The 13,558-nt window shown below is 33.8% G+C and overlaps 1 long non-coding RNA gene across 2 annotated transcripts; it reads right to left on the bottom strand.

Annotated features, from left to right (window-relative positions):
* Positions 1-12,228: 12,228 nt before the first annotated feature.
* LOC142240594 (uncharacterized) lies at positions 12,229-13,553 on the bottom strand. 2 transcript variants are annotated; one of them, XR_012723326.1, is made up of 5 exons: positions 13,260-13,553; positions 13,077-13,165; positions 12,861-13,011; positions 12,536-12,782; positions 12,229-12,473 (listed from the first exon to the last, which is right to left on the bottom strand). It is a non-coding gene; the product is annotated as an uncharacterized LOC142240594 (long non-coding RNA). The 2 variants fall into 2 exon arrangements; XR_012723327.1 differs by having other exon boundaries at positions 12,536-12,689.
* Between the last annotated feature and the right edge of the window lie 5 nt (positions 13,554-13,558).

Here is a 13,558-nt window from a genome sequence, read left to right as displayed (position 1 = left end):
TATATATATATATATATATATATATATATATATATATATATATATATATATATATATATATATATATATATATATATATATATATATATATATATATATATATATATATATATATATATATATATATATATATATATATATATATATATATATATATATATATATATATATATATATATATATATATATATATATATATATATATATATATATATATATATATATGTATTTTTATATAGTACCAACCTTCAAATGATTCGTGTCACAATTTGACGTCTTTAAGTCAATTAGTTTGTGAGATGGAGCGTCTTTTGTGAAGCAACTTTTGTTTGTTTTGGAAAACAAGTATATACGGACGCCATACGCACTGCCATCCACAATCGAATTACTTAAGTTGCGGTAACGCTTGCCGATGGCAAGGTATCTTAAAACCTCCTAACACCATCTTCTAAAGTGTATGTAAGTCCATACGTGGTATATATTAAATCAAAAAAGATCGATCAAATACGTATATAATTCAGTTTGACAAAGTAGACATAAAATTTTGACAAAATTTTGTACTGAAATAAAATTTTAACAAAATTTTTTATAGAATAAAATTTACGCAAAATTTTCTATAGAAATAAAAATTTTGACTAAATAGTCTATAGAAAGAAAATTTTGACAAACATTTCTATAGAAATAAAATTTACACAAAATTTTCTATAGAAATAAACTTTTGACAAAATTTTCTATAGAAATAAAATCTTGGTAGATTATTTGTGGCTCGAGTGGCAACCATGATTATGAACCGAATAAAATTTGAAAAAAATTTTCTATAGAAATAAAATTTTGACAAAATTTTCTATAGAAATAAAATTTTGAAAATGATGAAAATTTTATTATGAACCGAATAAAATTTTAACAAAATTTTCTCTAGAAATAAAATTTTGACAAAATTTTCTATAGAAATAAAATATTGACAAAATTTTCTATAGAAATAAAATTTTGGTAGATTATTTTTGGCTCTAGTGGCAACCATGATAATGAACCGATATGGACCAATTTTTGTGTGATTGGACTAATTTTGGTATGATTATTAGCGACCATATACTAACACCACGTTCCTAATTTGAACCGGATCGGATGAATTTTGCTTCTCCAAGAGGCTCCGGAGGTCAAATCTGGAGAACGTTTTATATGGGGGCTATATATAATTAATTACCGATTTGGACCAATTCTGGCACGGTTGTTAAAGATCATATACTAACACCATGTTCCAAATTACAACCGGCTTGGATGAAATTTGCTTCTCTTTGAGGCTCCGCAAGCCAAATCTGGGGATCGGTTTATATGGGGGGCTATATATAATTAAGGACCGATATGGACCAATTTTTACATGGTTGTTAGAGACCATATACCAACACCATGTACCAAATTTCAGCCGGATCGGATGAAATATGCTTCTCTTAGAGGCTCCAGAGGTTCCCTTTATATGGGGGCTATACGTAAAAGTGGACCGATATGGCCCATTTTCAATACCATCCGACCTACATCGATAGCAACTACTTGTGCCAAGTTTCAAGTCGATAGCTTGTTTCTTTCGGAAGTTAGCGTGATTTCAACAGACGGACGGACGGACATGCTTAGATCGACTCAGAATTTCACCACGACCCAGAATATATATACTTTATGGGGTCTTAGAGCAATATTTCGATGTGTTACAAACGGAATGACAAAGTTAATATACCCCCATCCTATGATGGAGGGTATAAAAAGGAATTTCGTTTTTTTTTTTGATAAAATACTGTTTTCTGAAGGGACAAAATACGGTGGAAGCAAAAACTTGGCTTGATAATGAGTTTCCGGACTCTGTCCCAGGGAAATCAACAATAATTGATTGGTATGCAAAATTCTAGAGTGGTGAAATGAGCACGGAGGACGGTGAACGCAGTGGACGCCCGAAAGAGGTGGTTACCGACGAAAACATCAAAAAAATCCACAAAATTATTTTGAATGACCGTAAAATGAAGTTGATCGAGATAGCAGAGGCCTTAAAGATATCAAAGGAACGTGTTGGTTATATCATTCATCAATATTTGGATATGCGGAAGCTCTGTGCAAAATGGGTGCCGCGCGAGCTCACATTTGACCAAAAACAACAACGTGTTGATGATTCTGAGCGGTGTTTGCAGCTGTTAACTCGTAATACACCCGAGTTTTTCCGTCGATATGTGACAATGGATGAAACATGTGACTATTATATGGCGTTATTGGAGCGTTTGAAGGTCGAAATCGCGGCAAAACGGCCCCATATGAAGAAGAAAAAAGTGTTGTTCCACCAAGACAACGCACCGTGCCACAAGTCATTGAGAACAATGGCAAAAATTCATGAATTGGGCTTCGAAATGCTTCCCCACCCAGCGTATTCTCCAGATCTGGCCCCCATTGACTTTTTCTTGTTCTCAGACCTCAAAAGGATGCTCGCAGGGAAAAAAATTGGCTGCAATGAAGAGGTGATCGCCGAAACTGAGGCCTATTTTGAGGCAAAACCGAAGGAGTACTACCAAAATTGTATCAAAAAATTGGAAGGTCGTTATAATCGTTGTATCGCTCTTGAATGGACCTATGTTGAATAATAAAAACGAATTTTGACAAAAAAATGTGTTTTTCTTTGTTAGACCGGGGACTTATCAGCCAACCTGTTTTATATTTTTAAGGCGCCAATTGGTTACTTCCATGCTGTTACTTGCAGCTTACTCTCTAGGTCACTCTTTCTAAACACATATACGTTTATAGGCTTTTTCTAAATTAATATATGCTTGGATCCAAACATATTATATTTACAAAAATGTTATGTCTCAAACATAATATGTTCTAACATATTAACATATACATCGAAAACATATTATGCTAGTTTATGAACATTGGGTTCCAAACAAATAATTTTTACACCCAAAAATATGAAAAGAGACTCTCTCTTTCGTCCGTGTATATACATATAAAAGTCACAGAATTATTTTAACAAGGCCATTTGGAACCACTATGCGCCATAGAATGGTGATGAAGGTGTAATAAGTTAATTATTCTATTGAAGTATCCATTTCCGACTATATAAATAATATATATTCTTGGTCACACGCTCACAAAAAATCGCTTCTGTAACATATACTCCCAAACATATTTTGCTTCAAGCATATACATTTTTGGCTATTGCCCAAACATTTATATGTTTGATCTCTTCCAATATATAATATGTTTGATAGCATATTGGTCTAAACAATATATGTTTGGGTAGTCTAAGTTCCAAACATTTTGTATTTTTGCATCCAAATTCAATAATGTTGTCTTCCAAAAAACAATATGTTATTATGTGAACATATAATATGTTTGGAAGCATATTGCACCCAAAAATATTATATGCTTAAAAAAAATTCTCCCAAACAATATTGTGCTCAAAATTTTATTTATTTATTAATATATTTACAATCATAATGAATTATGATGAAAAAGACTGTTTTTCATATGTTTGGCTATAAACATTATATGTTTGGAACACAAATTTTTAAACACAATATTTTTGAGTGCAAGCATATAATGTTCATAAACTAGCATAACATGTTTGGGGCATATATGTTAATATGTTAGAACATATTATGTTTGGGACACAAAATGTTTGTAAATATAATATGCTTGGATGCAAACATATTTTAATTTAGAAATAGCCTATAAACATATATGTGTTTAGTAGCTTGGAGCGCTATTTAACAGGGAGCGATATTGAATTAAGTTGGTGGTTGTTGCTTGTTATTACAAAATTAACATTTTATTTTTCCTTGGGCAATTGATCAGCTACTTCTTTGATCCTTACAAACTGTGTGGTCCGCTGTTCGAACCCCCGTCCGGCAAAAGGTAAAATTAAAATAAAAAAATCATACAATTGAATAATTTCTTCTACAATGTTTGTATTACAGAAAAAGGTGTTAAGAACTAAAAAATCTCGTGGAAGTGAGAAAGATGTGGGGGAATATACAATTGGGCAGAAACAAAATTTTGAGCATTCAGGTCGGAAACCTATGTTGTTAGCACCTATATTACCTGTTTATTTTCATAATTCATTATGATTGTAAATATATTAATAAATAAATAAAATTTTGAGCACAATATTGTTTGGGAGAATTTTTTTTAAGCATATAATATTTTTGGGTGCAAAATGCTTCCAAACATATTATATGGTCACATAATAACATATTGTTTTTTGGAAGACCACAATATTGAATTTGGATGCAAAAATACAAAATGTTTGGAACATATTATATGGTCACATAATAACATATTGTTTTTTGGAAGACCACAATATTGAATTTGGATGCAAAAATACAAAATGTTTTTAACTTAGACTACCCAAACATATATTGTTTAGACCAATATGCTTTCAAACATATTATATATTGGTAGAGATCAAACATATAAATGTTTGGGCAATACCCCAAAATGTATATGCTTGAAGCAAAATATGTTTGGGAGTATATGTTACAGAAGCGATTTTTTGTGAGGGTGTGCAATATTGACTTATTTTTTCTAACTTAGGCACCATTTGGACTAATTTGCAGACAATGTTCACAAGTTTTGAAAAAAAAAACAAAGTAGTTCGATTGTGGATGTCTGTAAAACTTTACACGCAATCCATGGGGTAGGGTTCATAAGATTCGGCCTGGCCGAACTTTCGGCAGTATATACTAGTTGATATTCAATACTTATTTCCGTAAACCTGAACATTTACTATGCAAAGCAAATCAGCAAAAGAAACACATTACAATTAAATCCATTGTAGAAATATGCATGAACAGCTATAACTACATAAATTGTTAGAATCTTAAATTATCAACCACAGAACCGTAATAAATTAATCCGAGTTAGATTTCATTGAAACAATCTTAAAAAAAAAAACAGTTACGATTCACAATTAACTTCCGGCAAACAGTACAATGGTCGAATTCCCTCCATTTCCTACCCCACATTTCGAAACGATACTAATACTGAACCACACTTAATCCATCTCGGAGTCTAGGAGAAATAGCTAAAATTATTGCGTGCTTGAAAAGATGTTTGCAAAAACTAAAACCTTTTTTATACAACTCATTAAAAATATCACTTTTGTTGTTGTTTGGTGCTGCTATTGTAGCCATTTATAGTGGAATAAAATATTAATCAAAAAATTGCCAATTCATAATACCGACAGCAATACAACACAACATAGCAACAATGCAAACAAAAGATCTGGGAGACGTACCAACTTACATACTCGTATTGTACCGATACTACGAATCGCATATACACTGTCGTTTTGAGAAAAAAGTGCGTAACCTTAAGAAAAGCAAAAAATTACAGTCGTAGCAGCGGCACTTCAATTCAAGTACCTGTACTCCTCGTCTACCTGTCCATACAGTCAGTGAAGTGCATAAATAAAAGTCCACCAATCGTATTTATGAAACCGGTTGCCGTTACAGTTGATTAAATCAAAAATATCGTACTTTCCTCTAACATAGTAGCACATTGAGGAACATATGAACCCAAAGAGAAAATATTTTCCTGTGGAAGGATGTTTCAGATAAACGATAGACACCTTTCTTCTCTTGCAGAGACTTCGCAAGAGGATCCACTTATTTCTGATTCAGACAGAGGCTTGTCGATTTCCGAATCCTTTAGCTGATTGCTTTTTTTACCTTCATTTGGATATAATCGAAGCCATAACATACACGGCCCTGGGACTTTGCTAGATGTGGCAAAGACTGAGTGTTCAATATAAACACTGCATGCGGTCTTGGTCCATCCACTACGTCCAAACGGCCAACCTTCCAATCATCTGTTGGAAGATTTGGTCTATTTAAAATCTATTTAAAATAGATTCAGGGTCAGGAGGGTTTGCAGGTATCGACGCATGTGCTCTTGGTCTAGCCGGTATATCTTTCTTCTCGACTAACTCTAGAGCAGCTCCTTCCCAAACTTCACCAATTAGTATCAAAGCAGCTTTAAAACATTCTATAGACCTCTGGTCCTCAAATGCGACTAGCTTAAATCGTCCTTGATACCAACCAGCCTCCTGGTGTCGAGGATCTGGGCCGGGAAAACTTTTCCAGCACCTGTGAGTAGACGCCAGACAAGGCATTCTGAATTTCCCCCCATTTTTGCTTTGGAACCATACCGTCCAATGCTCCTTTATTAATGATAGACATCACAATGCTGTCTTTAGCAACTGAGGCAAACGATATTTGATCCCTTTTGGAGGATGGCAGCTCATCCGGTGATCGATCCCTTTCTCCGGCTTCAAGAATTCCTTGAGCCAATTTTAAGGAATCGCTTTGTTTAGCCGACCCACAACGTGCTTGGGTCGACTGATCCTAATTTCTTTAGGATAAACAAAGCATTTCTGCGTTCGTGAGGGATTACCTCATTTTGATGTCGTTACCTTAGAAAAGGTTCGACTTGCCAAAGTGACGCCACCTGTCGACCCGTCTACAGGTCGACTAATTGGGTCTAACTCTTGGTCATTGCCCAAATTTATAACTCCAGTCGATACCCGTCCACTGCGCCCTGAAGTTAGCGACCCAGTAGATGACTTTGGATTTCGCTGCATGGTGGCTTAATATCCCACCACACTTGAAATTCGTAGTAGGTACTTATTACGATGAGTTAATCCGCTTTAAAAAAAAACATGTCCGTTCTATTCGACGGTTGAATGCCTGGGAATATAAACTTTTGTACAGCTCCCAAAACACAAATGATATACAAAATTTTGGTGTACATAGTGGTGAAGGGTATAATATAGTCGGCACCGCCCGACTTTAGACTTTACTTGTTTTTCAATATGGTTTGGTCACATTCTTTTTGTCTATGTATGTACCTTTGAATTATATGAAAAAATAAATTAAGCAAATTATTTTCGTAATGCATTGAAAAACTATTCCTGCCAGGTAGTATTGTCTCAGTTGTTTTATTTTTGTAGCGAAACTGCTTTATTGTTTTTGTTTATAAAAATAAACAATTTTCAATGTTGAACTAACTATTCCATTGACAACAACGGTGATGATGATGATGAACAATAATAAACGATGCACTCACATCGAATCGAGCACTCACCCATCCGATTACCAACCTCACCAGACCACACGACTTGAGCACCCCCACTCCCGAGTACCAATCATGACTAGCAGATCGTTTAATCACATTTTGTTGTTATTTGTTTGCATTTCTTCCATTCGTAAGTGTTCGTATCTTTCTTCTATAGTCTAACAACCCTGACCTTTGCCAACATCTCTACTACGAATGTACAAAGGCAAAAAAAAAAAACATTTGTGAATAATTAAAATTTTTTGTTATTTGTTTTACGCTATGGTAAGAGCACAAGATCTTATTTATATATTTCTCTTCCCATAAAGTTCTCTTCAATTAAAGTGTAAATTTGAGAAGAAACTGCTGTCAAAGAAAATAACCGATAAAAATCAAAAATGTTGTTTGTAAAGCTTGAAGATGGCGCTAATATCAACGAAGATATTTATACATTAATAGACCGGTACTAAATCGTATTATTTTTTGAAACAATTGTAGACTTTCATTAAGGGCGAAACTATTTTTACGTTTCGTACATAATTTTTTCGTTTAATAATTAACTTAAAAACATTAAATTTTACTCAGTTAATGTATAGGGCTTGCAGATGTTGGGATATAATATAGGATGAATTTTTACGAGCTATACACTGAAAGAAGAGTTTTCTTTTCAAAGGAACGAAATTTTAGACAAACTAAGTTCTCTTTTGACGCTAAAATATTTTCTATTGAAGTAAATAAAACTCATTAGATAAAGTCGTTCCAACACTTGTCACAAATTTGGGTTTAGTTGGTCTTTAAGAAAATAATTTATAACAAAAGGGAATTTCGTTTGTCTAATGGCGTTTTCTTTTCTTGTAAAAAATGCACACTTTTTTTGCATTTTGCCCGGAAAATGTACTCTTTAGGTTCTTTTCTAAAAAAAACAGGCAAAAGTGCGAAAAGGCTTCGAATTCTGTTGTGAAAATAGCGCCACGCATAGAGGCAAATTACGGGCATTTTCAGCACTGCCAACAAACGAGAGTGCTGCGATTGCCCTGTTTCCTTCTTTGAATTCTTTTCTGCCCGCTGAAATGATAGCATTTTTTTAGGTTTCTGGTAACATTTTAAAAATGCGCATTCTGTACAGACAAAATGAAGGCAAAGCACTTTTTTCAGAAAAGAAAACACCATAAAATTTCGTTCCTGACGAAAGTAGTTTTTCTGCAAAATATAATCCAAATCGGTTCACATTTAGATATAGCTTCAAAATTCGTTTTTATTATTCAACATAGTTCCTTTCAAGAGCGATACAACGATTATAACGGCCTTCCAATTTGTTGATGCCATTTTGGTAGTACTCCTTCGGTTTTGCCTCAAAATAGGCCTCAGTTTCGGCGATCACCTCTTCATTGCAGCCAATTTTTTTCCCTGCGAGCATCCTTTTGAGGTCTGAGAACAAGAAAAAGTCGCTGGGGGACAGATCTGGAGAATACGGTGGGTGGGGAAGCAATTCGAAGCCCAATTCATGAATTTTTGCCATCGTTCTCAATGACTTGTGGCACGGCGCATTGTCTTGGTGGAACACCACTTTTTCTTCTTCATATGGGGCCGTTTTGCCGCGATTTCGACCTTCAAACGCTCCAATAATGCCATATAATAGTCACTGTTGATGGTTTTTCCCTTCTCATTACTCATTATTTTGCCAGCGGACTTTTGAGTCTTTCCACGCTTCGGAGACGGTTCACCGGTCGCTGTCCACTCAGCCGACTGTCGATTGGTCTCAGGAGTGTAGTGATGGAGCCATGTTTCATCCATTGTCACATATCGACGGAAAAACTCGGGTGTATTACGAGTTAACAGCTGCAAACACCGCTCAGAATCATCAACACGTTGTTGGTTTTGGTCAAATGTGAGCTCGCGCGGCACCCATTTTGCACAGAGCTTCCGCATATCCAAATATTGATGAATGATATGACCAACACGTTCCTTTGATACACGCACAGAAAAACCATGTTTGGACATGGTCGCCGCATCCATTTAATGCTTATATAGAGCATGTAATTGTCGCGAAAACCATATATTTTGTCTTTGTAAAAATAGTTTTCGAGCGGAGAACAATTTATGGTGGCAATAAGAATTTGAATGGTTCTTAAATACCGCAAACATGTTCTATCATTTAAATGATAGAATTTGAGACCATTAAATGGTCGGGAAAATCATGTATCTGACCATTCAATTTTTTTACTTTTTTACAAGGAAACAAGTACATACGGCCGTAAGTTCGGCCAGGCCGAAGCTTATGTACCCTCCATCATGGATTGCGTAGAAACTTCTTCTAAACACTGCGATCCACAATCGAATTACGTGAGTTGCGGTAACGCTTACCGATGGCAAGGTATTTTAAAACCTCCTAACACCTTCTTCTAAATTGTATGTAAGTCCATACGTGGTATATATTAAATCAAAAAAGATCGATCCAATAAGTATATAATTCAGTTTGACAGAGTAGACATAAAATTTTGACAAAATTTTCTACAGAAATAAAATTTTAACTAAATTTTCTATAGAAATAAACTTTTGATAGAAAGAAAATTTTGACAAAAATTTCTACAGAAATAAAATTTTAACAAAATTTTCTATAGAAATAAAATCTTGGTAGATTATTTTTGGCTCGAGTGGCAACCATGATTATGAACCGAATAAAATTTGAACAAAATTTTGACAAATTTTCTATAGAAATAAAATTTTGGTAGATTATTTTTGGCTCTAGTGGCAACCATGATTATGAACCGATATGGACCAATTTTGGTATGGTTCTTAGCGACCATATACTAACACCACGTTCCTAATTTGAACCGGATCGGATGAATTTTGCTCCTCCAAGAGGCTCCGGAGGTCAAATCTGGAGAACGTTTTATATGGGTGCTATATATAATTATGGACCGATATGGACCAATTCTGGCACGGTTGTTAAAGATCATATACTAACACCATGTTCCAAAATTACAACCGGATTGGATGAAATTTGCTTCTCTTGGAGACTTCGCAAGCCAAATCTGGGGATCGGTTTATATGGGGGCTATATATAATTATGAACCGATGTGGACCAAATTTTGCATGGTTGTTAGATACCATATACTAATATCATGTACCAAATTTCAGGCGGATAGGATGAAATTTGCTTCTCTTTGAGGCTCCGCAACCCAAATCAGGGGATCGGTTTATATGGGCGCTATATATAATTATGGACCGATGTGGACCAATTTTTGCATGGTTGTTAGAGACCATATACCAATATCATGTACCAAATTTCAGCCGGATCGGATGAAATTTGCTTCTCTTTGAGGCTCCGCAAGCCAAATCTGGGGATCGGTTTATATGGGGGCTATATATAATTATGGACCGATGTGGACCAATTTTTGCATGATTATTAGAGACCATATACCAACACCATGTACCAAATTTCAGCCAGATCGGATGAAATTTTCTTCCCTTTGAGGCTCCGCAAGCCAAATCTGGGGATCGGTTTATATGGGGGCTATATATAATTATGGACCGATGTAGACCAATTTTTGCATGGTTGTTAGAGACCATATACCAACACCATGTACCAAATTTCAGCCGGATCGGATGAAATTTGATTCTCTTTTAGGCTCCGCAAGCCAAATCTGGGGATCGGTTTATATGGGGGCTATATATAATTATGGACCGATGTGGACCAATTTTTGCATGGTTGTTAGAGACCATATACCAACACTATGTACCAAATTTCAGCCAGATCGGATGAAATATGCTTCTGTTAGAGGCTCCACAAACCAAATCTGAGGGTCCCTTTATATGGGGGCTATACGTAAAAGTGGACCGATATGTCCCGTTTTCAATACCATCCGACCTACATCGATAACAACTACTTGTGCCAAGTTTCAAGTCGATAGCTTGTTTCGTTCGGAAGTTAGCGTGATTTCAACAGACGGACGGACGGACGGACGGACATGCTTAGATCGACTCAGCATTTCACCACGACCCAGAATATATATATTTTATGGGGTCTTAGAGCAATATTTCGATGTGTTACAAACGGAATGACAAAGTTAATATACCCCCATCCTATGATGGAGGGTATAAAAAGTTTTTTTTATAGGTTAAGTATAGACATGTCTAGAACCATTACATGGCCATAAAGACCATTTACATTGTTTTCGTGACCATTTAATTTTTTAACTTGTTTGCAGCGAACAGAATTTTATAAAAACATTGAGCAGGTACACACGATTTTCATTTTGCGCGTCAGTCGTGTGTTGATTGTTTCTTGGAATGGACGGAGAATACGGATTTACTGTGTTTTGTGTTTATTTATTCAGAAGTGGCACGTGGTTTTATGTGAACACAAAAAAGGAAAGTGTAATTGAAAAAATGTACCTGTTTTTTGTTCTGCATTTTGCTATATGGTATCATTTATTTTTATTTGCAGTTACATGATGTCTGCGTTTGTACATTTGATGGGCACGATGTAAATATGGAATAATTACTTATTGTTGAAATTGAAATAAAATAGAGTGTGTAAAAATATATGATGTTTGCTTGAACGGCATTATAAATACAAATAAACAATGAATTAGTTTATAAATAAATAAAAACAAACAAATAAAGTTAATTTTGTGTTTTCTTTTCTCAAGTGGCGTCCTTTTTTCGACGATGAAAAAAGTTTTTTTCATAAAGATCAAAACATTTTAGTTTGTGACCATGTTCTTTTAACTACACACAAAAAAAATTTTTTTGATTTCAATCACGAAAATCGCCGATTCAATCATTTTTTTAATTGAAATGTCTTCAATCACGAAAATGATAGTATCAATCACCCATTTTGATTGAAAACCAACACGATTTTCAATTAAAAATTTAATTGACTTTTGTCACGGAATCAATTAATTGTGTGATTGAATCAATTAAAAACGTGATTGATTTTTAACATAAAATTCAATCACAGTTTTAATTGAATCAATTAAAATTTTAATTAATTTCGCGACAAAAATCAATCAACTATTTGATTCATTCAATTAAATAATTAATTGAAATTGGCTATAAATTTCGATCAAAAAATTTATATATTGCGACCCCAAAATCGTATTTAGTTTTATTTGAAATAAAAGAAAATATGTGTTTCTTATAAAACATATTCAATGTTTTATTATTTTTTGGATTATGCAATAGACAAATAAATTTGGTTCATGTTATTTGTGTTTTGTTCTAACATACCTTACTAATACAATTACTATCAATAACAACTATAGGGTGAACAAATAAATTATATAAATCATTATCTTCCTTATAATAATAACCATGTTAGCATGTTCCTTCTAATATGTAGATGCGCCTAGATTTCCAATAATTCAGCAGCCTGTAAGCTAAATTAGAATAATTTGAATTTAAATTTGTTCAATTAAAAATTAATTTTGTTAAACATTACCTGCATAGAATATCAAGTTCAATTCTTAGTTCCAGGTTACAGATTTATAATCTTCTTTTGTAGTTGTAGTCTTTTAGCATAAAAGGTGTATTAAGGAGCTCGGTAATTTAATTTTAGTAACAATTCCTTTCCAAAATCCACACATTGAAATCGTCTATTAAAATTTGAACCAATGAAAGACAAAAATAATGGGAAAGACAATGAAAGACAAAAATATTGGTATTATATTTACGATACTTTGTAAATTCTGGAAATAGAAAAAAATATAAATGGAAAATACATATTTTTTCATATTTTTAAATCCAAAAGAAAGAACTTTTTTTACCATTACATAATTCAGCTCATTAGTTTATATATCAGATATACTGCTCTCTACTTGGGTTCAAACTGAAAAAGGCAGGTTAAGCAAAAATGCAATTTAATGCCAACGCCACTTCCCAACTTCAAGGTGAATCTTCCAACAAACCCATACCGCTCTTGGTTTTAAGAAAACTAGGAGTGAAAAAAATTTATAATTTTAAAAGATCAAGACGGTACCCACTTTTTTGTTGCAAACATATTCTTATATATTTGATAACATGATGGAGTTGATGGGATTGATTGGTCAATTTCACAAAATAAAATTGGTCACTAAAAGAAATGAATAAAAAAATATATTATTTTAGTCCGTTTAATGTAAACAGGCTTCAATGGAAACCCGTATTCACATTTCACAATTTCTTACCTTCAATAAACGTAGATTATTTTCCATTTTTACAATACCACAAAACACAGGTAATTTCAAATGCGTTCTCCCATATATTTTTTTCAAACCTTTACCACGTGGTCGTTTGTTGTTGCACACTTTATTTATTTCAACCCTTTGCTGTGATTTGTTGTTGCGTTCAAAATATTTATGCACACATATTGAATGCAGCAGACAGAATGTCGCCAATCATGTTTTTCAATTTACGCGAAAAACAAAAAACCAACCGTTCGTTACGAGTTACTTCCACAGACTGATCTCTCCATCATACATTGTTG

Source organism: Haematobia irritans, chromosome 5, assembly GCF_050003625.1.
Source record: "Haematobia irritans isolate KBUSLIRL chromosome 5, ASM5000362v1, whole genome shotgun sequence".
NCBI lineage: Eukaryota > Metazoa > Arthropoda > Insecta > Diptera > Muscidae > Haematobia > Haematobia irritans.
This window is presented reverse-complemented; position numbering and strand designations above follow the sequence as displayed.